The 23,342-nt window shown below is 39.3% G+C and overlaps 1 protein-coding gene across 12 annotated transcripts in view; it reads left to right on the top strand.

The window, feature by feature from the left end:
- POU2F1 (POU class 2 homeobox 1) overlaps window positions 1-23,342 on the top strand; it is a 123,060-nt gene that overhangs the window by 22,142 nt on the left and 77,576 nt on the right. The gene's annotated exons all lie outside the window — the stretch shown is intronic.

Genomic DNA, 23,342 nt, shown 5'->3' with positions numbered 1-23,342 from the left:
ATATTGTGAGATAAGAAATAAGAAAACCAGTTCAGTGGGATAAATACCATGTTGTTAACTGAGAAGCAAAGAAATAAGATACAGAATATGTATTAAAAGAAGTGGTTTGCCCTGTTGTTTTGGCAACAAACTTGTGTTTTGACAGAGCAAGGGAAAATTTGAGATGCTAGGTTCCACAGCAAAGGAAAACATGAAACGAAATTAAAAAAAAATTGTTAAAATTAAGGGTTTATTACAAAGTCAAATAATAGTATGCTGCTTTTAAATATGTTAATGAGTAAATTCAGAGAACTGAGGTTAGGACTTTAGAGGTTTTTCACTGGTTTATACTGCCTCCAAATGGCATTTTAAGCATCCTAGCTTACATGTTCCTCAGTTTCTCAAGTTGTAAGGTTTTTATTTGCTTTCACTTCTTTCAAGTACAAACAAAAAGACAAAAAACCCCTGCAATCATTAGATAAAATATACTGAATAAATGTTCAGTCATAGATAATTTTTGTCTTTCTTCCCCTAATATTTCAGTTGAGTATTGCTTGAGTAAGTAATCCCTACTATTGTCCCCTGATAAAAGATGCTTCTGACAGGATATGGCTCAGTACACAAAGGTATGTCCTTTTACTTTTCCTGCCCAAGAAATAGCAAGTGTCTTAAATTTAATTTTTAATTCAGATTTTTTTCATCTGAATCCCCAGTCTGCTTTATATTATTCAATATTCGATTTGTAGTTTTCACAGTCTTATTCAAGCTACAATAACCCTTTGCAGGATTTGGCTTTTATTACACTGTTTGTTCATGCTTTGGTCTTCCCATTGCTGTCAGATATCTGCATTGTGCTATTCAGTTAGCTTTGGATAGTTCTCTTGGATATTTTGGAGCTCACTGACACTTAAAGTTCACAGATGTAGTAATTGAGCACTGATGACAGGAATCTTTTGTTTTGAATTATCAAAAATAAGAATAGAAGAGTATGGCTATCAAGAAAGCTTTGGCTCTGTTATGTCAGATTCCTGAAAAAGAAATGCCCTACGGATAGAAAAGCTATTGTAGCAGCATGCTTTTCTGACTGAATTAATAGTAAATGCTCTTAAAAGCATCCTTCGTTATTCACCCAAATCAGTTACTAATACATGGGGATAGCTAAGTGAAGAGTCAGTAACAGTGAATTGCGAAAGGTAAGCACTTGGCAGAAGTACTTGAGGAACACTTTTCCTAGGTGGCATTTGTAAACTGCCTGGTAGGAGTTGCTGCTTTTGTGAAGCAATCATCATGTATCTGCGATACCTTCATCAGCTGCTGCTAAAATAAAGGTGATGTTAAATGTCTGCTATTGCCATTTCAGTATAGTAAAACAAGGTTGAATAAATCGAGAGGAAATGAGTCAGTCTTTGTTTAAACACCCATTAGTGCATGGTGCAAAAAGCCTTGTCATGAGGGAAGTTGTTCCTTCTACTCTAATTTCCTTTATAAATCACCTGGCTTCTCTAAAATAAGCATGAAGGGTGTTGTTAGTTGCCATGGAAGTTGTGTCATGCCAAGACAAGAGGTAGACTCTTCTGGTAGAGTAATTTTAAAGGAGGTATCAGGGAGATAGTGTTCTTCTGGTGCAAAAAATAGAATGTGGTGTTATCAAGATGTGGTCAAACAATATATAGTTTTTATAGTGCCATTTAACTGAAGCTTTTGAATTACGCTGAAGCTGTAGGTCTCAAGGCTACCGTTTTCATAAGCTTTATTTGACTGTGTGAGATAAGGATGTGGTTCCTTGGTTTTCTGCCTTATCAGATTTGGGAAGTTTATGTAAACTCAGCAGAGTTTGAGGCTACTTGATAGCTTGTGCTCTATGTGGACTACACCGTACCTGATTTGGGGGACAGAAGCGCTATCTAATCCGACCTCTGTGTAAGCGGCAGTGTGTCCATCTCACTCAAACAATAGCTTCTCTTTTTCCAACAGCAGCAGCTGCTGAGAGAGGAGGATAGGGAGGCCAAAACCAGGAGGGCTTACCGTCACAGTGCTGGAGATGGGTGGCACTGTTGGCTTAGGGAGAGCTCACACAGCAGCTGCCCAGCGTTCTTGTGCTTCCTTAGCATCAGTAGCAAGTCTGTCTCTGGGTAAGAATATGCACGTAAGAGAAGCTGAGCTGCCTAGGCAGCATTTCCTTCTTTAAGAAACATTCTTACCTTATGGAAAAAGTTGCAAAGATGGGAATAGCTATTGGCCACTTGTTCAAACACAGTGGGTTTTACATTGACTTTGGAACTGACAAATCCTGCAAGAAGAAATAACTGACTTAATATCGCTGCAGAATCCCATGATCATTCAGGACTTGCTAATTAACAAAGCGCCCAGAAAATGGAAGCAGGTAGAGCAAGTGTAAGTGTGTTTTTGTTCCACTGCAAAGAAGGGCAGATTATATCCCTCAAATATGCCTCCATGGAAGAATCTGTTGTATAAAAATGTAGTGAGAGTGGGTGGAAAAGACATGCAGATATGACATCTATCAGGTAAACTCAGTTTGACACAGGCATGTATATAAATATTTAGGGGTACTGAAAGTAAACAGTGATAGAACTTGTCGTGTTACAGGGTTGTGTCCCAACCAAGTTGAGGGATTTGTACTTTGGGGTTTGATGAAGGTGTCACTTTTTTTTTCTTTTGATGGTGTGTTGTTTTGTGTAGGTTTTTTTTTTTGTTTTGTTTTTTTTACAATGGGTTTTATCTATATGATGGCTCTTAAATCCTGCAGAAATGTTACCTCTAGTGCAGTTTCATGTTACAGTTTATCTGATATTTGGCCCCTGCTGAAGGGGATCTCCTTGCCTTCGACTGTTAGTTTTCATACTGTCGCTCCCCAAGTGTTTTGTTTTGTAACTGAACAATTAAAATGTAACTGGTTTAATTTGCTGATTGAGTGGGAATATGTCCCTCTTTTCAGGGTTGATTTTCTTCTTCTGTATCAACTAGGGGAAGCAGTGGGACCATTTGCTCTTGGGGAAATCTTGTCCCTTCACTTCATCCTTATGCAGCTAACTCACAGCCCGGCTTAATCTGTTTTGGGACGCAGTGGCACCAGTATGATGGCCAGCTCTGTGGTGCCTTTTTTTTTTTTTTTTTTTTTGTAGACTGACACAAGTGTGGGTCGCTGCTGAGCAGGCGGGGGATCTCATGTTTCCATGCCCATCCAGTATTCCTTTTATTTTTGCTGACACCCACCCACCACCAGGCTTCTGTTAGATTGATTCTTGCTGCCACTTGCTAGGCAAGCGCAGTGGTAAGGTCAAGCGTACAGACATCAGGAGAGGGTGGAAAGTCCAGAACTTTGTGTAATAACCCGTATTTACTTAAGCTTAGCATGGTGCTGTTCCTGGTCTGCTTGAGGTTCTCTCTAAAGAAGCAATCTGGTATTAGTGAAGTAGCTTTGGAATGAAGAAATGTTTTGCCTGATTGCTTCCAGTTCTGGTTTGATTTTGTAATTTTGCTTTTTCTACAGACACCAGCAGGAAGGAAGCCTAGAGTTCATGCTCATTCATCTTTTTGGGGCTGTGGTTTGATTAGGAAAGAATATTAGAAAAGAGGATGAGAATGTGGAGGCAGGATGATTATTGCTATTTTTTACTACTTACAGTCTAGTGTAGGTTTGAAATCTGATGTATCTTAAAGTAAAATAAAAAAAATCAGAGCAATTACCTGTTTTTGGTAGCGTGGCAACATTTCTGCAGACATTCACTGAAATATTCCCAGTGGACATGCACAATTAAGGGAAGTAAGTAGTTTAAAATGAAATACATAATCTACATAGTGACTTCTAGAATAGAAAGCCTCTAAGTGGACAGTTGATTGCTGTGCGCATCACAGGAGAAGGAAGACTGTATGAAAGCTATTTATACAATATACATATTCCCCATCTGAAAGCTAAGTGAGCATATGCCTGGAAGCTGCACTAACAAAATAAACAAATGAGATTTCTTTTTAACTTTAAAATAATACAGCTGCTGCCTCCAGTCAGTGTCATGATGAATGACTTCTCTTTTGTGATCTGTATGCTGGATTAATGCAGTATATTTTATTTGGGTTGCTTTATAAGCTATTTCTCAATGACTGCTTCAAGTGTGGTATATGACTATACTCTGCTTGTTGCCCCAAATATTAAGTGATATCTGCACTCTAGAAGTCTTTTCTTCAGAAGCTGTGGGTGACACATTTTTCTCCAACGTGCATGTGATAAAATGATTTAGGACCAGTCTACCGGATGAGTGGTTTGACTCTTACATCAGTCAATACCATCATGATAGGTATTGGTTGTCTAGTATTTGGTATTTTCTGTCCATATACTTGAAATTTTCTGCTCTGTAAAACTAGTTTTTCCATCTTACTTTTGGCTGAGAATTGTCAGAAATTGGTTGTTGGAACTATTTGGCTTAAGCCAGAAGAAAGGTTTTGTACAAACTGAATTTTTTTTCAGGAGAGAGTTAATTTTTAACTTTGCTTCTGAAGTAGTGGAGTGCCTTTGTTTCCAGTTTCCTGATTAACTTTCTAATCTGTTGATTGATTTTGACCAATTTGACAGGCAGGTAGGTGTATTTAGAATTTTTTCTGAAAGTTCCATGAAATTGAGCCAGAGGAGGAGAGGGATCCTAGGAATGTTCTGAGAAGAAGGTGACTGCAAGATGGACTCGTATATAGGCTTTGAAGAGTTAACCTAAATGAACTCAGCCTTAGAAATGTCCCAAACATAAGAAAAACTTTGGTTAAATATAATATATGAAAACTTAGCGGATGAGCCAGTTCACAGAATGGCATGTTTAAGATGGTCAGAACTCTGGGTTTTGGCAGAATAAAGGTAATTTTTGTTTGTGTGTGTTTTCTTAAATTGATGAGAATTCCTGGAAATGGCCAGAAGCCTCTGTAGTCATTAATATATTTGATTTGCCATCTGTAGGAGCTTAAATGCAGTCCAGCATCACCAGATACTTGTGACTGCAGTTCTCAGGTATGTGTGAGACTTTTGGGTGGCAAAGGTAAACTTCCTCTTGCAAATAAACAGGTGTGGTGTGGGGGCAAACAAGTCCCAAGAGAAGGCAGCAGCATCTTTGGATTCAACTCTTCTACCCAAAGTTACGTTAGTAGTGATCTCAAGTATTTTACATTTCTATAATTAATACCTCAGAAGTATTCCAGTGCTGTCTGCTTTATATGGCTGTAACACTGTCACTATTCAAAGTGTTTTATAAATTTAATTAATACTCAAAGACACTTCTGGTGCACAAAACAGATTGAATTTTTATCTTCAGTTACTTAACTTCCTCTGTAAGGGCTTTACTTCCATAGTTTTTGCTTCTACTCAGTATCTATAATCTGAAATTCATTCAGTGTGGCTTGTAAAGTTGACGTAATAGGTACAGGTTTTGTAATTCTCTAGTGGAATTCCTTCAATTTTTTTTTAAAAACACAATTACTTCTGAAAACACAGCTCTTAATAATAGAAAATAAGGTTGTGGAAAAAAACCAACCCATTTCTACTAATTATATTTCATGGTGTTTCCCAAGTTACCTTAAAGGTAGTGTAATAGTTCATAAATATGCTGCCAATGTGAGACAAACCTCTTTATGAAGGATAGTAACAACTATATTAACAACTAATTGCTGTGTCAGTGGCTGCACTGGCAATCTGCTGAAGACTTATTTGCTTCTCAGTTTATAAGCCAGTGTTTTTGTATAATTTGCATAACCTAGTTGTGTATTTGGACTTTTAAATTAACCTTGTGCAGGCTTAGTAAAGTATATATCCTTAAAAATGGATGTACTTTATAGTCCTATTTGAAAAAGCAGGAAATTTGGATTAAGTTAGGGAATTAATTTAAAAATTTTGATTTTTTTGGTACCTTTTTTGTTCAGATAAAGAAAAGATTGTTCTCAAATTAGAATAGTAAAGTAAAAGAGCATTATCAAGTAGGAAAGTTACATCATGGATTTACAGTTATATTCTGTACTCTGGAAGTCGTGTGCTAGAGGCAGAAGCTTATGTTGTGGGAATATGTAAATCAGGACAGGCGGGTTAATTGTTGATAAGGGACAGCTTTAGATCCTTATGTATTAAAAATCTTACTGAATCAGCTTAAACCAATTATTAATAATTTAGTGTGATATGAACACATAAATCTCTCTACATTTTGCAGTTTCATGTTCTATTAGGAATAGTGTTGACAAACATTTTCAGTATATACATCATAGATAAAGATCCACAAAGGAATATATAAATTATATGTGAATAGTCGATGCACAGTATTGAGGGGAGGAGGTGGTCTAGCAGAGGAAAAAAGATGCTTGAGAAAAGTGCGGCCTGCAGTTATGAATTATTTCATATAAATATCGCCTATGGCATGGATATTTAAAGAGGGTGAAAAGCCGAATATATTACAAGAACTAATATTAACTGCTGTTAGCGAGCTATCGGAGCATGCTCAAGCAATTCAGAGAGGAGGGGACTGAACTTGGAAGCCTGTCTCAGATACACCCTAGCTTTTTTTCTTTAGATAACCAAGTTCAAGCCACTTTGTCTTTTAAAGAATTAATGTGTTGATTCTTGTTGTTGTAAGTAGCGTTAAAGAATTTTTCAGAAAATTGTGATTTTTGAACCGTTTGCATAGAGCAGCCTTGCATTGCACTGGAGGGATGTGGTCGGTATTCATTTGTGAGCTCGTCCCTCAGATGGCGCTGGCTGTTCCGATGCTCTTGTGCGGCAGTCCAAGCAGGAATCGCTGTGCTGGGAATTCTGATGGGGCTGTATAGAAGATGTATGCCTTTCAGGTGACTGCTGGAAACCAGGTGTTTTTGATAAGATTTTGATAAATGTATTGGGATCTATTGAGAATAAGATTTAACATGAAAATAAATAAAAAGCACCCAGGGGAGTAATTCTATTTTATTTATATTCTGTAGCTCAGAGAGATTTATTTTTTTAAAATTTGTGTTCTGTTCCTTTCTTCTGGCTTTCTTAATAAGAGCATTGGACAATTTATCCCCATGATGAAATTATATGAAATGTTTTCTGCCCTTTTTTTTGAATCTAAAACCTTCAGCAATGCATACAGCACAACTGAATTTTCAAAGGAAAACTCTTTGAAGTCCTTTTTTCTTTTTTCTTTCTTTGTGTCTCTGTCTCCCCCTTTCTCCATCTCTCCCCCCTCCTTCTCTCTGTCTGTCAAGTTCAAGAGCAGCTCAGATGCCATGAATTAAGTGAAGCACAAAAGGGGAAAAGGAGACCCTTTTGAAGAACAAAGGCCTCCCATTAGGCTGCCGTGTTCTTTCTCTGACCAAAATTGCTCCCTACATGGTTTTTATTGCTGTCCACATGCTTGGCACATAAGGTAAATACAGTAGGACCCTCGTTACCTCACACTCTCGCTTCCTCTTCCCTCTTCAATAAATGTTTTGTCTCTTTGATGTCCCTAGTAATTCTTACACTGATTGTTCCCACCCTCATAAAAGCCCCAGGGGTAGTCATGGTGGTGGATAGCATTAGATACTGTGTAAATGCTTCCAGAAAAGAAGACAAACTGCAGCCAAAGAATTTATTTCAGGTGGAAGAGAATGGGAAGGAAATACAGATGTTTTCTTCTCAACATGTTGCCTCTGTGCCCCAGCTACACATCTCGGGGAAGTTCATCATTTCTTCCTGTTTGTTTCAAAAAACAAGCTAGGAAATAGATCTAAATCAAGAGTTATGAGGAAGTGTATGCCACAAGACTTTAAAGCTATAGAAATCTTTTCTTTAAGCCTTCTTGATTATTTATTTCTCTTTGTTTTGGAGAACTCTCTGTTCCAGAGTTTGGGTGAAAAGTACCAGCTACTGAGGTTCAGACCAAGACAGATTTAAAATATGGACTTTCTAGTGTGCATCTTTTAAAAAGAAATCAATCAGGCCCTTCTTACTGAAGAGAAGCATAAAAATAGCACTGAAATGTATGCATGCATATAAAAACCCTGAAACCATGGTAAAACACCGTATCTTAAACCTAAAATTGCACCTAAACTTTTTAGTAATTAAATGAGAAAATTTGCTAATAGTGTAAAAGACATTTTTTTGGGGGAGTTGGTTTTTATGGCGTAGTTTTCTTGAACAGTGAAAGTAATTGATCTGGAATAGCATAATTCATGCCTGAGTTGTCTGGAAATTTGTAAAGCGTACAATTATTTCTTGGAATTTGGAATTTATGTTCTCCCAGCTTATACTCATTTCCAAATAAATGATTTTCAAGGATTTCTATTTGGTTTGGTATTTGTGGTTGCTTTCGTATTCTAGTTCTGCATTTTCACTGACGTGAAGTATTTTTATTAGCATGTGTAACACAGTTAAGTATGTAAAGATTAACAAAATGTCCCCCGCTATTTTTATTTTTTGGCACTGCTTAATGCTACCACCTCACCTCCTGGAGTATATGCTCATAAAAGCATATACTGTTATGAGCATAGTAATTCCAGAGAAAATGTCAACAAGGCTACTTAAAGAAATAACAATGACTCACCAGTCTTTCTTGTGGATTACAATGCAAGAAAAATCCACCCTGAAATCTGACTTTTCATGGCAAATTTGATGACCATCTCTCTACCCCTCCACTTCCCGTTGATCACGTTGCATAAGAAATTTTTACAATAAATTTTATTGATTGTAATCACATTTTTATTCAGTTTGTGTATATGCAAGGTTTTACACACCCACTTCCCTGCAAAGGTATTAAACTCACTTCCCCATCCACTTGTAATTGGCCTACTTGGCTTCCTGCTGTGTGTGTGTGGGTAGGTGATGCTGGCATTTAATGAACTTTCAGTGTATAATTGGCTTATTTTGATCTGTATTTTGTGCAAGAATGGATTGTCTAAAATGGAATCTCTGACTTCAGGTGTTGTGGTACAATACTCTGTAGGTAGCAGTGGTACATATACTTGTGGTAGATGTGGATGTTGTGATTAATGGCAGTAGCTACAGCTGCCTGAGTATGGAAGATGAACCGTTGTTCTGTCTTCCCCCTCCCCGTGCACCATTTGTCATGTAGCCTCTCCTGTTGTCACTTAACCTATGTCCTCTTACTCCATCATGGAGCTGTACCTGTAGTCATCTTCCCCAGCCTCACAAATCGGAGCCAAACCCTCCCTCCCCATCTGCCTGTGGGGACAGTTTTGTTCACTGATCAGAGTGATCCGCGGCTGACACTGGGAGCAGATCTTTACCCTGGGCCCGAGCGGCAAACGCGGGTCTTGGCTGTGCCAGGATGGTCGCAGCAGCTGCTGGAAGGAGAACAGTGGGTGAGGAGATGCAGCTGTCACATCCACAGTTCAGCTACAGCAACTGTTGATGAGTGTTAACTACCGATCTCTAGCAGAGAGATGCTTTTGTTGGGAATTGTGGTGTGCACGGAGTGTAATGCACTTACCACCGCTGACAAGTCTGTGAACCACTGGACTAAAAGGCTCTGTTGCACAGAGTAAGGGGAATAGTTTCTGAGGTAGGTGGAGCTGTGTCATGCAGTTTAATAATACGATATTAATGCTACTTGGAATTTCTATAAAGATGAAAAGGAACTTAAATATAAATACATTTTACCAACACAATAAACAGTGAGTGGCAGCTTCTGAGTATTCCTTCCAACACTAATAGGAGAATGATTTTCCCAGGAACATAGGGTAGAGAACTTGTGTTTGTAAAGTCTATTAGATTGTATTCTTCTTTGTCTTTGTTCTTTAAGAATACATAGTGTACACCCAGAATAGACCACTGGATTTTCAATCTTTTATCTGCACGAACCAGACCTGAATAATGAGTTTTCTTTGGTAAGTTCTGTGTAAAGACCAGTGACACAGTAGAAGTGAAGACTTGGTGGCTTCCATTGAAGGCTTCTTGAAATTAGTAATGAAAGATTATATTAGCAAGAGGCTTAGTTTGTGTATGGCTTGCTTGCATAGGAACTGCAAATTTTCAGCGAAAGCACCTTGAGCCAGAGGCCCACAATGGCAAACACTTACATTGCTACCCTTGAAATAAGCCAAATGTTTTTCAGAAGTGGTGACGTCTTCAGAATGATTTTGCACCACGATGTTGGCACTTGCGAAAACAGACTTCAGTTGAGATCCATGCCATCGCCTCAAAAAGCACTGAATGAGATGTGCAGAGATCCCAATCTTTAAACCAGCTGAAAATACACCTAGATCTGCTCTTGCGAAGGGTTGTGGAACTGCAGGTTTCTAGATAAAAATGTAGATGGCTTTATGAATCTTAACACCACGCTCCAACAGCTGCAGTGTATGAGAGATCCTATGCTTCCCGCTGCCAGGCGTGTGCTTCTGCCAGCTCTGTTACCATTCTCCTCTGAGACTTGCCCAACAAGAAAAGACTAATGCTGTTCAGTTAGAACAGCAAGATGATTTCACCCTCCTCGGGACAGCAGTCCCTCAAGTTGATAGAGAAATGTGGAGATGGAGGAGGGGAAGGATCCGACTGTTCAAATGGCAGCGCCTCTTCCCGAGCCAGCGGTGGGGTCACGGGATGCTGTCAGCAGGTGGCTGTGCTGGCACAGGACCAAATCACTCTCCAACCTCCATGCCAGTCTTTTGAGCTAAACTCCTGTGACTCCCTGGAAGAGACTTCTTTTAAAAGAGGTTTTTGGTTTTCAAGTTTTTTTGATTTGAGCACAGCTCTTGTCAAGATTGTCACTTTGCAGCTACATTTTCAAGATCTCAGCATTCCTGTGTGATACCCTGAATGCTCCTTAGTGTAAGTGCCAAGCCACCATATGCGACTGAGCCCTACAGACTGAATATTTGATACTTAGATTAAAAGGGTTTCTAGACTTCAAGCTTTCTCCTGTAGTGTGAAAATGGAATTTATTTCTTTTGCACTGGTGCTGCCAGAAATTTCTCAGGTATGTCTTCATTCTGAACCCTTAGTCATTCAGGAAAGGCTTGCTTATCAGAGCTCGGAAATGTTAGGTTGGTTGTTCTAGTCATTGAGATTCTCATGGGGTCAGTCCAGGATAAGCAGTCCATTACATCATCTGCTCCTTCCCAAAGGGCTAATATTTCTTATTATATTCCTAGCAGAGCTTTAAAGCTGTATAACTACTCTCATCCTCATCAACAAAATGTAAAAAATTCTATTTGCTTTAACTCAGTAAATTTTACTTTTTTTATTCTTTGGTTTGCAGACAGCAATAAGCAAGACTCCGTGCGCTTGGAATTGTGTCTTTGAATTGTCTAGCATTCTGAGTTCTCTGCCACTGCAATGGGCTCTTTTTCATTAGCTTGCTTTAAGTTATAGCACAGAGATTATTATTTTTATGTTTAACTTCCCTGTTTCTTGTATTTAGCATTTTGTCAGGCAGCAGCATAGAACAGAAACTTTTGCAAAAAGGTTGTGTTGCATGCTGGATTTTGAACGCTGAGTAAAACTTTCAAAGTTTATTACCATCCTGCTGTATGTTAATCTCTTCATCAGTCTTGTGAAGAGGAGGTTTTGTGTACTGAGGCTTGATGTTTTGCTTTCTAAGGGCAAACAAAACGTTAAATTGATTAGAAATTGATGGAGCAAAATCCATTCAACCACATTCAGTAAAGAATCCTCTTTAGTGGCTGCAGTGGTTTGGGAGATGGCTACCTCTCTGTTTTGCCATGACAGTGTGGTCTGTCCTGACGGGGCATTATAAAAGACAAGACAGGACTTTATATACAAAAAAATTACCTTATGTTAGCTACTTATTTGAAGGGCACACAGTGTCCACATATAAGAACAGTCAACACCTTTTTTACTGTAATCTGTTTTTATTAAGGACAAAGCTAATCTGAATTACTTTGTACAGCTATAAACACACAGCCATTTTACACTGGTTATTGATACACTGTAACTTGTGGTGCTGGAGACTTGGCTTTTTTTCTCTGTATACCATCCCCTGGATTAGAACAGAAGAATCTTTGTTTTCCATGTGTTTCTGTTTCTGGAGTCATCAGGAAGATGAGGACAGGTTCACCACCTTGACTGGTCATGGGACTGTTGGCCTCTGTCCCCAGCTCTGTTGTGTTTGGGGGTTTTTGGGAGGATGTATCTTGGCTTTTTTTTTTCTTTCTCTTCCTTTTCTCCACGCCCCCCCCCCACCCCCACCCCCTTCCCTGTGACCTTGGCCAAGCTGTTTCATTACAGCATTCATTCCTTCTTTTCACCCCCCCTGCCCCGCCCTGATAGTTTGAGATAGTGGCAACCAGTTGTGGGGCTTTTGTACGGAATTGGTAAAATTAGTCTTGATTTAATCTTGTCAGTTTGGGGTCTTTTCTCTCTAGTCACTTGACTGTCTGATCTCAACAGTACTTGCTTGCGTTTTTCAGGTCTGAGTGGACTCTAGAAATTACAGCAATACATAATCAGCTGTCCCAATTCAGATTATCAGTGTCAAAGCCAGGGAGCTATTCTCAAGATTGCATACTTGGTTTTGAAGTGAAACATATAGTTGTTTCTTCCAGAAAAAAAACCACCCCAGCCTAATCACAAACCAAACCAACAACAACAACAAAACCTTAAACAACAACAGAAACTTGACGTATGGAATTAAACTCTGTAACTCGAAAGTTATAAAGTAGGTATGTTTATTGCGCGCAGATGCACGGGGGATGGCTCCTCCACAAGCATGCATGCCCGAAGGGACGAACCAGCTCACAATTTATACAATAAAACAAATGAATATTCAATTAACGCCTATACATATTCGTTACCTAAACCCGCTTACTCTCGCTTCGTATGTTAATTAGCTTATCAGTCCTTTGCCTTGGAATGTGGTGGTCTTGCAGGTTTGTAGGTGATTCATGTCCTTGTGACCATCTGATCTTCTCCAGCAAGGAGACTTAGCACTCCCTCTAGATAACATTGGAATGTCTCTCATCCTTTTCTCATCCTTTTTATAAATAGCCCCTTTGTTAGAGGAAGAAGGGTAGGTGTCTCCTGAAAGCTGTGTGGCTGTGACCAGACACCGCACCCATGACCAGTCACCATACCCACATTCCTTGAGCAGACATAGACAATCACAATCGATGTCCATTGTCCCTATTTCACACCATTTCTCCATATCAAAACAAAACCCGATGCTATACCAAAAAACCTCCACCAACTATTAATTCTTCATCGTTGATATTTATTTTCCTTACCAATTCTCCCTGACACAATCTGGCTTATTTCTTACTCATTACAACCTATTTGGTTTCACCACCCTTCCACTTTTTTGGTGTTGCACATCTGGATGTAGAGATTTTTAAAGACTTAGCTTGCGTTCAGGCGATTTCTCGCTGATCCCCTCTGTTCTGGGACTGGAATCAAGCCACATGTCTCTGGTTTAGATTATTGTCACTGCAGCTGCAGTATCTGCGAGCCTTATGATCTTTCTTCACAATATTCTGTGAGGCAGGAATGATTTGTGCAGATAATAAACTGAGGCACTAAGGGCAAGTCTATAAAGATATTTAGATATGGTGCTTCCCTCCTGCGTGGAACTGCCTTGTTAAAAGTACCATCAGGGTCAAATGCGCGCCTAATTATCTTTTCTGGTTTTCTTATGACTTGCCTGTATTAGCAATGGGGAAGTCTGAAACCAGGTCTCCTGTGCCCACAGTTTATTAACTTCATTAACAGTGAGCATTATAGGTTGAGGGTTTTGGTTTAGTTTGGGGTTTTTTTTTTCCATTCTTGATAGATCAGGTTTTTTATCTTCTAGGAATATTAACCCTTCCATTGGAATTTCTTGCTAAAAACAACAATAGCAAAGAAAGCCAGGAAACCTGTATTCTGATAAGATTTGCTTCCTTTTTCTGCTTACCGTCACACAACAGTCTTTCCAGATAGCGTGGAACTACTGCCATATTCTAAACTCCTTCAGATTGGATCCTTCCTTCTGTATGTATCTATCTGCTGATACAGTGGAAAACCTAAAACTAACAGAAATATTAACACCCGAGAAAGAAGGAAGGGCAGGAGCTCAGCACTTAGCACTTGGAGAAGGGACAGTTAATAACGGTGTAGATGAGCTCAACAAGAATGTAAATAAGGAGCCTTCTGACGAGGATGTGCTAACTTTTAAAAGAAAACAAACTAGGGTAAAATAATTGTTGTAGTAGTAAATCAGTGACTCCCTACTCAAAAGGCCCCCACCCTTGCCCGTGGGTGTGTATTAGCTTGACATGTTTAGAGTGGACAATAAGGAAGGACTAATCGTTAGCTAGCAAATGTTTTAAGATAACAGAAAATTAAATAACGAAGACTGCTAATATATGCAGAGAAAACAAGAACTTCAGGGAACTGCCCAAGAAGGTGAAAAGTACATCTTGAAGAGGGCCAGAGGGAGGAGATTCTGAATTTTCAGAAACCTTATGTATATGCATGACTTCGTATAATACATATTGGACTGCTTGGTGAAACAGTGTGTACGTTAGGAGGAGCGATCCCCCTTGCACCTGGCGCCACAATAAACATACCGGCTTTATAACTCTCATCGTTGTAGAGTTCGATTCTGCATGTCACTGCCCATACTTCATTTTATGGACCAAGATTCCATTTCATTGATTTTCGGATGTGCGTGTAGTGTCAGAATTCAGGAAGATTTGTTCTCAGGGGAAGGTTTTAGACCTGGAGCACTTCTTAAAAAGTAGCCCTAAGCTGTACCTGGGGAGATGTGAGCTGTCTACACTTACCTGTTCCCCATGGTTTACGTTTGGAGAACATTCCCCGGCTATTTTTTGAGTTACTTCCAGAGTAACTGTTTACGGAGTTACTTTGTATGAGCATATATTGTGATACTGCGTTGGAAGTAGCTGTTGGTATTGTTGGCGAGGGCTAGAGAGTTGTATAAATGACTTTTGCACTTCGGAGCTGCTGCATGAAATCCGCTGTCTAGGATTGAGGACTCTGATCCCAGATTCTGTTTCTGGGCATGGTACCCACACTGGAAGAGAGTAGCCCTGCAGCATGCAATTTCACATTCAAGTTTTGTGGGTATCTTCCACATCCATACTTGGAGAGTTTAATTAACAGAACTAATTATTGTTCCAGATAGGTCTGCATTTGCCGATGTGCATTAACATACAGTTTAAGAAAGCAGAAAGGAAATGATGCCGTCAGGTTTGTGGCTGCTTATCAGCTGTTAAGTCTAAAGGCTGAGCTCTCCATGGGAGTTACCGCATGGCCCAGACAGGTCTTTTCCCCAGAAGGCTGAGAGAACACAGGTTTCCTAAACAGAGAATCACTGCTGACAATCCACTTGAAAAAAATTAGTGAGCAAACCCTCCCCTGCCCCCCCGTCTTCTGTCTTACCAGTGCACACTGAATGCTCGTGTGATCCTAGGCAACTAAAAAGTAGCGTGCGTGGTTGTGCTTGCTGTTGGGAGAAACACGTATGCTTTCTTCTTGCGGCCCTTTCTGAGAGGCCAGTCTGCTTTTTTTTTTTGCTTGTCTCATAGCCAGAGTGCAGCTTGCTTTGTCTTCCTTCGGAAAATTGCTGCCGCTGTGGGCCGTGCAGGTTTGTTCTGCCAACGCAGGCTGGGAGTCTCGGGAGGAGAGAGAGACTTGCAGTTGTAATCTCTCCTCGCCTTGCCTCTGGTCAGGCAGCCGATTGTTTTTCTGGTTTTGTTCCTCCGGGTGGCATCTGTCTTCAGGAAAAATTTCCTTACAGCAAAGTGTAGACTGCTGAACAGTGGCTGTCGCAGTATTGCCTGTTTCTGACTGCTCCGCTGAATTAATTACGAGAGCAGTTATGATGTAGGTGCTGGAAGTGTTTTCTGGCTGTTCAAAATGGAAGGGTTGCTCTTAAATGAATTTCTTTCTCGTCCTCTGCAGCTTTTTTTGTTTTTACTTTTTCTTTTTTTTTTTTAACCTTTCCCGGAATAATAAGATGTCATATTTCAAATGTATAAAAATTATTTTTGTGCCACTTGGGATGCCTTTCCTATTTATGTCTTTTGTAATTTTACTGTCAGTGTTAAAAGTGGTTCACATGCCTACACAGCATTTCGTTCCTGCCTTTTAAGCTTTACCTCCCCTTAACTTTCTAGTTGTATATTCTTGTTTAATAGAAATCAACTGTTTCTTTGTTGTTCAACGTGTTATTTTAACTCTGTATAATTGACTCAGTGTTACTTGAAGGTTTCCCTTAAATTCCTGTTTTAAGGGACTGGCAAACAGTGTTCTTTAAAAGATTGGGTTAAAATTACTTGATGTACAAAATTAAAAATAGGTGAACAATGTGGCTGTACACAGCCAGATGTTGCAAGATCGGCATGACCCTGACAGAGCCTAGAAGGGATTCTGCTCTTGCTAGGTAAGGACTTGAACAAATACATGGGACTTGCAGTGTTCCCCCAAAGGCCAAAAGAAATGAATTCTCTGAAATCAGAATGCGATTTCTCTGGAAAAGTTTGCTCCACTGAGAACACCTTCTCATCATCTCCTGGGACTTGAACCATAAAGGTCTTTGGTTCAAAGCAAGCTGGAGTTTGCACAGGACAAGGGTAGAGAAATAATTAATCTAGTGAAGGCTGCGGAGCTCAGTTACCTTGTGTTTTGTGGAGAAAATGTGCATATGTGGCTGTATTCTGCATTAGCTGTTACTGTTTTCTGTTGAAACACTCTGGTACTGATGAGGGGAGACCTTTAAATGTTCACTTTTTTTGTTTAATTTTTAAGAAATTAAGGTTTTCTGGGCTGGATTAGTGATTTATGCCATTCATACCTGTAAAACTGAAGTTTTTCATAATACAATAACTGAGTCATGTAATGGCCAACAATTTTCCAGATACAAATGTGTATTATACAGTGTTTACATTGGTTTGCCTACAGTGAGCTACTGAGATGAACAGTTTTACTAGTCAGTGGCAGAGTAAAGTCAATAGGACTTGCAGGTAGCCAGAACCTATTTAGGTATTAAACAAAAAAGTACTATCACTTTTATGCTCTCTTTTTGTTTATAGGGAAACCACAACTAAAGACACAAGTTAAAAGTATGCTGTATACAAATGGGCAAAAATGCTGTTAAAATAAGAGAAACATTTCTTAATGTTTACTGATGTGTAAAATACACAGTGTAGTGTAATGTAGTCTGCCTTCACAGGTAACTGTATTTTTTCAAGTGGAAATTGAACACAACTGAACTGTTGTGCAGCGGATACTTAAAGCATTACTGGGGCACCTTTGCCTATTCCACTCCCACTAAATTTATGTAAACTGTGCTGAAATCTAGATTTTGTGGAAAAGTGTGTTGTAGTTTCCAGTATTGTTTCTTCAGATGTATTTTGAGATTGTTTGATGTGCGAAGTTCCAAGTGCCAGTGCTGCTTTAAAATGAAAACTATTTTTTTTGCATTTCAGCATGTGCTATTTAAAAAAGTGTGTTGCTCCAAATAAAGGAAGGGAATTCTCTTACTCCATTTTAGAGAATTTCTTGGGGAGGAATCTGTAAAAATGCTGCTTGTGTCTTCCTCTTCATGGGCAATTTCCTCCTCTTCATGGGCAAGGTGAGGAAGTAGGGAGGAGTGGAAGTTGGAACTTGAAAACAGCTGTTTCCATATAACTAACAACATTACTCTTTGGGTCACCAGGGCTGCACAGTCAGCTGTTGTGTCCAGAGGTTTTTGATTAAATTGGAGCGCAACATTTTCTTTTCCCTTTTGTGTGAATCTGGTTCTTTGAGGCATGCCCTCCTAGAGCATGTACTGTTTCAGCCCTTATTTCAAGCATTTTCATTCTTTGTACCTGCTTTGAGCCCTAGGAATTTTTTCCCATATACCTTGACCTTGGTGTACCATGCATTTGTGAAGCTAATAAGGTGGATTTGAGAGAATGGCCTGTCCCTCAAGTGGAGGGTGAGAGGCTATGAAATAAATACACAGAATACTATAAAATGGGAGAGAACAGAAGGAGATGTTTAAGAGGAGGGTAAATATGTCTTTTCATAATTTCCAAGTGGCAGGGAAAAAGACAATGTAAAGACAAAAGCTCGTATTTTCTTTCTTTCAAATATATTTTTGTTGTTTGTTAACCTGTTTATAATCTCCAATTTAGATTTTGTACTAAAAGCCTTATTAAGTCTTCTAAGTTGGCAAGATTTTTTTGGGCAGGGCTATGTTTAAGCCTGGTTTCCAAAGAACATTGAGATTATTTGTTTATGCTGGCTGTTTATCCCATCTCTTATAATTTTTTTTTTTCATACGCTGTCCAGTTGGTCACATGTGTCAGAGGCATGGAAATCTCAAGAAGACTAGGTTCTTACACATGGCCCAGTAGCTGTTCAATGTTCAAGGAGAAGAAATTCTGCTACCATTCTCATGAAAGGAAAGAATTCAGTAAGACTATGAGACTCATTATTGGAAAGCTAATGCAGAGAAGAAATCTTTATAAAACACACTTATTGCAGAAGTTCAGTAAATCAAAACTCATCCGTAATCGACTGCATGTATATATAATATGCCCTTAAGGTAGACAGGTCTTTTGCATGCTGAACTGTACAGTTACTTTTAACCTCTACTAATTCTTTAATCCTGTTCCTGGGTGACTGTGTAAATGATCATACTGGTAGAACTGAGGGAGTAGAGCAGGAGTGAAAATGAGTGCAGGGGCATAGAATTTGATTCAGAAGACATGACTGCCAAAAGAAATGCTTGCCAAGAAGAGATGGCTTCTCTGCTACACGGATTCTTATTCTGAGGTGGCACAGATTTTGAGATTTTCTGGAAATGAGGACATGCAAAACAGCTTTTTTGTAGGTAGAGTCTCTGGTATATCAAAAGGGGCAAACTCCTGCTTTAATCATAACCCAGTTAAAAAAAAACCCAAAATACAACAACTGCAAGATACAAATACTTTCAAAAAGAACCTTTGCTAGTTTCATTGCCCATTGAATTACGTTGCCACTGCCTGTGTTTTAGTAACATTTCTATCTTGCATTGTTTCAAGGGGAAAAAAATTTTGAACAGTTTTTTACCGAAATGTGAGAATAGTATTTATCAATCATATTTTCTTGGAAGGTTTTGTTCTGAGAAGGTAGGTAGTATGTAAATAGATTGAGAACTTAAGGCAAACTCTGAAGTTGAGGAGTGCTGTGCTAGCTTTTTTTGAAAATGAAATATTCCTCTGTTGGAATATTCCACACATTGGATTCTAGTTCAACCAAAAATAAATGTGTTTAAGGTATGGTGAGCTCTGTCTTGTTCTTCACTACCATGATAGGTATTAGAACCATCCTAGGAAAAAATGAAGAGTTTATGGATGTCTTTTCATTCTCTGTTGCTGATAAAGAGAGTTGATAAAACTCAGTGTTCTGTTGTTTTGCAGCCAGAGCAGTATATGAACTAATTTTTAACATGCTTATCTATCAGCTGTTGATCAATAAACCTGAACCTAGTAATTCTAAGAGATGAGCTGTCTTGAGTCAGCATTGACAAATGTGTCTTGGTACTGTGGCAACGTCTTCTGTGGCTTTTTCTTGACATTGTTTAATGCATTGGATTTTGCACATTATCTTGTATTTGAAGGAAGCTTGGACACGTAAGAGTGCAAGTGTGTTTTGCAGTGTAAGACTTCTGGGTGGTCACAGTCCAATGCTTTAAGAGGAAAGCTAACGTTATAGTGTACCATCACATTGCTGTACCCTGTCTCTTCACTGTCATGCTGAAATTGTAACATAAACCTTTTCTTAAGTTTCATGTCGCTGGAAGGACAGGCCATTTCCCCTTTCTTTCCCACTGCTTCATGATTCAGCCTCAGTCTTTGTGTCTGTTTTTAGTCTTTGGCTTCCACGCATAGCTGATCCAGCTTGAAAGAAGGATAATTTTCTGTTAGCTTTTTATCAAGGTTTATTTTCTTCTGGATTGCCAAGTCAAATTGTCTCTCCTAGTCAGGTGAGCGCCAGGGTGGGTGTGAGAGAAGAGGCAGAACCATCTTGTTGTGACTGGGGGAAGGAAAGAAAATGAGGCCTCGGTGTTTCAGTGGTGGACAGCCATTGGATTGGATTGGTTATAAAATCTGAATGTATGCTGAGGCTGAGGTTTAACCGATTTAAACCAAACTAGATTGATTCTGTCGAGTCCCACCCTTGGTGGCCTTTGCTCCGTTGCACTTGTCTGACTCTCTAGTCAGCCAGGTTGGGGAGCTGAGCTGATGAATTGGTTTTTCAGAAGGGTTAGTTTTCTGCTGCCTATTCTCAGAGTTTGCTAATCTCGCCAGCTGTGGGGCCAGTTGAATGCTGGTATGACCCCATGGGAAGTATGGCCAGAGAAAAAGGGGGTCAGCCTACAACTTCATCAACTTTGGTTGTTTCCACTATCACGTTAATAAAATGTTTCACCTATAAAAGGTGTAGATGAGATAATTGACATACATAATATTGACAAGGGGTGATGTTACACGAGTTTGAAGAAACTGCCTTATTCTGTCCTGGGGAAGACTGAGTTACCGTGAGAATAATCAGGAGCTTGTGAAAAATATGAATCAACAAAGAAGATAAAGGAGGCTCTAATGGGTAGAAGGTACTTGACTGGGGCTTGTGGGAGTCAATATGAGATGTTCTTGGTATGTTCCTGGCAATCGTGTTCCCATGGTGATAGGAAAGCACTCGGTTATCTGTGTCTTGTGCTGGACTTGTATTGGACAGATGGAAATCAAAATAGAGATCTTATACTTGTTGCATAATTAACATTTGCATCTCACTGCTGTGAGATGTAACTGAGGCCAAAAGATTAACAGGATCAGGAAAGAAAAGGGATTATTCATTTACAGTACATTATGTTAGGTTAAATGAAAGCTTTGTAAAGCCTTTGTAAAGAATTGAAAAACCATTATACAACAGGGAACAAATAAAGTGCTAACCAAAGGGGATTAGGAAGAAACTTCTCTGGTAAGTAGGCTATTCCATAGGTATCCACTGTGAGGTTTCTTGCACCTAGTATTAATTGTAGCCAGGCAAGTTTCAGATTGATTTGTCTCTTTGCAACAATGCCTATGGCTGCTTAAACAGATGCTATCTGTGATTTGAATGGAAATGTGTAGTTGGAAAGATTGCTTAGGGAAGCAAAGTTTTTAAATTCAGTCTTTCTGGAAGAGAGAGCCTCTGGATAAGGGATAGGGTTTACCATAATCGAAGTGTAAATCGAATAACCAGAAACCTGGCGAAGAAATAGCAAGGATGATGGCGAAAATTATAAGTGAGGAGGAGCATTTGGAACACCAGGTCTGTGCTGGGGAGGTCAGTGGTATTAAGATTGCCAATCAGAGATTTTTAACAGCTAAAAATAGTGCATACATGACCTAGAACTGAATGTATCTCTGATGTCAAGTGTGATAATATAAAAATCTATTAGTAAAAATGATCTATTTGTAAAAATTGGTATTAAAAACAAATAAGGTGAGCTCAGCAGCAATAAAAAGGGCCCTGAATATGATATGTGTGTTTCTGTAATTAGGCAGGGCAAACCCCTAAGAAATTAATTACTAATTTGACTTTTAGTTTAATCGTCAAACTGATAATGCATTGTGCATTCAGCTGTGAGCTGAAGTAATGCTGCAAGATTCCCAAACTGCACAGTGAAGTTTGAAAGAGGAATTGCAAGGAACAGAAGGGGCTTCCTGACCTTGGGAGTCTACCTGTTGACTGTTGCAGCCAAATAATCTTAGAACAAATCTCAGTGGATGACGAGTCATTGTACCTCTCCTACCTGGTATCTATTTTGCATCAACAAAAGTTCCTCGACAGACGAGTAACAGCCTGTACCCTGCTATTTAAAAGATGCTATAGATTAAAAAAGTTATTGAAAATTAAATATAGTAAATAAATACCTTGCATGGCTTCCCTGCTCCTGCTGAGTCAAAGAGGAGTCCATATAGGGGTCTGGTCTTCCGTATCTTTTTGGCTTGAGAAACCAGGAGTCCCAGCTACAGCTTCATCGCTTTGCTCACTGTACTCTCCTCCTGAAATAGCAGTCTGTGTTTTCTCTCCAAGGTGGTTATGTCCTGGTTAGCAAATTTAAGAGGACGGGCAGTAGCATGGTTTGGGAAGCATTGTCTGATGTAGTCACGTGGAATTACAGAACCTACCTTTCTCAAGCTGTAGGAATAGCAGTACACAAGGAATTGTTCAGAACAATACCCTAATCTATTTTAGCTGATGGTATTTAGCAAGCTGATAAAGCTTGAGCTTCCATTGCAGAATTACATGTAACACTTGTTATATGATTATGACTGTATGATGAAGGGTGAGTATTTCTGCGTATAGGATGTCACAAACTGTTGTAGCAGCTTGCTGTCAAAAGAAGCATCACCTCTCTCTCTGCTCCCCAGCCACCCCGAGTGTCTGGTAGCAACTTCTTGTGCTAGTTAAACACCTCTGTTCCCCAAAAAGAGGAAACAATGAGATTCCCCCCTGCTGTGGCCTTTGGTGGGACCTAGCTGTTAGGTTGACTGACCGGCCCATGATGCTGTGGTCCGGAGGCACTTTTGAAACGTGCAAAGGTGAGAGCCTACGTTCTGACATGGATCACTAACATGTTTGCACACTTCTTAACCTGTTTTAAGGGATCTTCCACATACACACCCCACAATTTACTAAGTTGTGTTGGTATGACTGAAAACTACCTTGTTTGCTCATCAGGAAGGAGTCGTACATGTTCTTAACTGTAACATCAGGGTCACAAGTGAGAATGCAATCTTTGAACTTGGTTGGATACTTCCCTGCTTTTGAATGGCCTTAGGCATTCCCTAAAAACATAGAGAAAATGCCCTTCTCGAAGTAGGTGGGAGTGGGGAGGGAGAGGAATGCATGAGATTGTGTGAGTTGGATTTCTGAAATCTGCAGGATGAGACAGACAGCTTGCATGTAGTAATTTACAGTGACTGAAAAGGAATGTCTCTAGTTTGTTGATGTTATGTATGTGTGGATGTCGGTAAGTCTGAAGTAGCTAAGGAAGCTGCAGAGAAGGGTTGGAAAAATGAGCAAGTGAATGTGAAAAAATGGCAGGTTTATTTCAGAAGCTAGAGGCCAGTTGCACTCACTTGAGTGACTAGATAATTTTATTTGCTGATAGACAATTTTTAGTCAATACAAATAATGTCAATTGATAGTTTTCTGTGGTAAGAGAGGAAGTCTTTTCAGATGAATTTGCTGTAAGCTTTTTCAGTTCTTGTTAAGATTAAAGCTTTGTTTTGTAATTGTATTGATAAAATGCACTCTTTTATAATGTATCTGATTTAGAATGGCTTACTTCATTGATTACCAAATTAAAGTGATACAAAATCAATAGTAACACATACTAAAAGGATTAAGGACAGGGTAACTG

This window comes from Falco peregrinus, chromosome 4 (genome assembly GCF_023634155.1).
Source record: "Falco peregrinus isolate bFalPer1 chromosome 4, bFalPer1.pri, whole genome shotgun sequence".
In the NCBI taxonomy this organism is placed as follows: domain Eukaryota; kingdom Metazoa; phylum Chordata; class Aves; order Falconiformes; family Falconidae; genus Falco; species Falco peregrinus.
The sequence above is the reverse complement of the archived record's forward strand: the minus strand, read 5'-3'. Positions and strand labels throughout refer to the sequence as shown.